Source organism: Culicoides brevitarsis, chromosome 3 (assembly GCF_036172545.1).
Source record: "Culicoides brevitarsis isolate CSIRO-B50_1 chromosome 3, AGI_CSIRO_Cbre_v1, whole genome shotgun sequence".
NCBI lineage: Eukaryota > Metazoa > Arthropoda > Insecta > Diptera > Ceratopogonidae > Culicoides > Culicoides brevitarsis.
In genome coordinates, this window is record NC_087087.1 from 35,616,647 (window position 1) to 35,618,541 (window position 1,895).

Sequence of the window (1,895 nt, forward strand, 5' to 3'; positions counted from 1 at the left end):
GTTTTCATAGTTTGCTCCGAGTCGACTCTAATAATTATTAGAGTAGAGTTGAGTCTGCTCTATTGAACTCCAAATTTTAAAAAATTTTTTACGATTCTTTCTCATGCTGACTTAAAATCGTGATAAATTTTGCAAGTTAATTTTCGAGCAATTTTAAGCTTGAAACTGAATAAAAAGTCATTCTGAAGATGATTTCCATTCATATTTTCTCAATTTTCGAACAAATAAAATTTTTCACGATTCTTCCTCATGCTGAATTGAAATCGTGATAAATTTTGCAAGTCAAATAAAATTTTTCACGATTCTTTCTCATGCTGACTTAAAATCGTGAAAAATTTTGCAAGTTAATTTTCGAGCAATTTTAAGCTTGAAATTGAATAAAAAGTCATTCTGAAGATGATTTCCATTCATATTTTCTCAATTTTCGAACAAATAAAATTTTTCACGATTCTTCCTCATGCTGAATTGAAATCGTGATAAATTTTGCAAGTCAAATAAAATTTTTCACGATTCTTTCTCATGCTGACTTAAAATCGTGATAAATTTTGCAAGTTAATTTTCGAGCAATTTTAAGCTTAAAACTGAATAAAAAGTCATTCTGAAGATGATTTCCATTCATATTTTCTCAATTTTCGAACAAATAAAATTTTTCACGATTCTTTCTCATGCTGACTTAAAATCGTGATAAATTTTGCAAGTTAATTTTCGAGCAATTTTAAGCTTGAAACTGAATAAAAAGTCATTCTGAAGATGATTTCCATTCATATTTTCTCAATTTTCGAACAAATAAAATTTTTCACGATTCTTCCTCATGCTGAATTGAAATCGTGATAAATTTTGCAAGTCAAATAAAATTTTTCACGATTCTTTCTCATGCTGACTTAAAATCGTGATAAATTTTGCAAGTTAATTTTCGAGCAATTTTAAGCTTGAAACTGAATAAAAAGTCATTCTGAAGATGATTTCCATTCATATTTTCTCAATTTTCGAACAAATAAAATTTTTCACGATTCTTTCTCATGCTGACTTAAAATCGTGATAAATTTTGCAAGTTAATTTTCGAGCAATTTTAAGCTTGAAACTGAATAAAAAGTCATTCTGAAGATGATTTCCATTCATATTTTCTCAATTTTCGAACAAATAAAATTTTTCACGATTCTTTCTCATGCTGACTTAAAATCGTGATAAATTTTGCAAGTTAATTTTCGAGCAATTTTAAGCTTGAAACTGAATAAAAAGTCATTCTGAAGATGATTTCCATTCATATTTTCTCAATTTTCGAACAAATAAAATTTTTCACGATTCTTTCTCATGCTGACTTAAAATCGTGATAAATTTTGCAAGTTAATTTTCGAGCAATTTTAAGCTTGAAACTGAATAAAAAGTCATTCTGAAGATGATTTCCATTCATATTTTCTCAATTTTCGAACAAATAAAATTTTTCACGATTCTTTCTCATGCTGACTTAAAATCGTGATAAATTTTGCAAGTTAATTTTCGAGCAATTTTAAGCTTGAAACTGAATAAAAAGTCATTCTGAAGATGATTTCCATTCATATTTTCACAATTTTCGAACAAATAAAATTTTTCACGATTCTTTCTCATGCTGACTTAAAATCGTGATAAATTTTGCAAGTTAATTTTCGAGCAATTTTAAGCTTGAAACTGAATAAAAAGTCATTCTGAAGATGATTTCCATTCATATTTTCTCAATTTTCGAACAAATAAAATTTTTCACGATTCTTCCTCATGCTGAATTGAAATCGTGATAAATTTTGCAAGTCAAATAAAATTTTTCACGATTTTTTCTCATGCTGACTTAAAATCGTGATAAATTTTGCAAGTTAATTTTCGAGCAATTTTAAGCTTGAAACTGAATAAAAAGTCATTCTGAA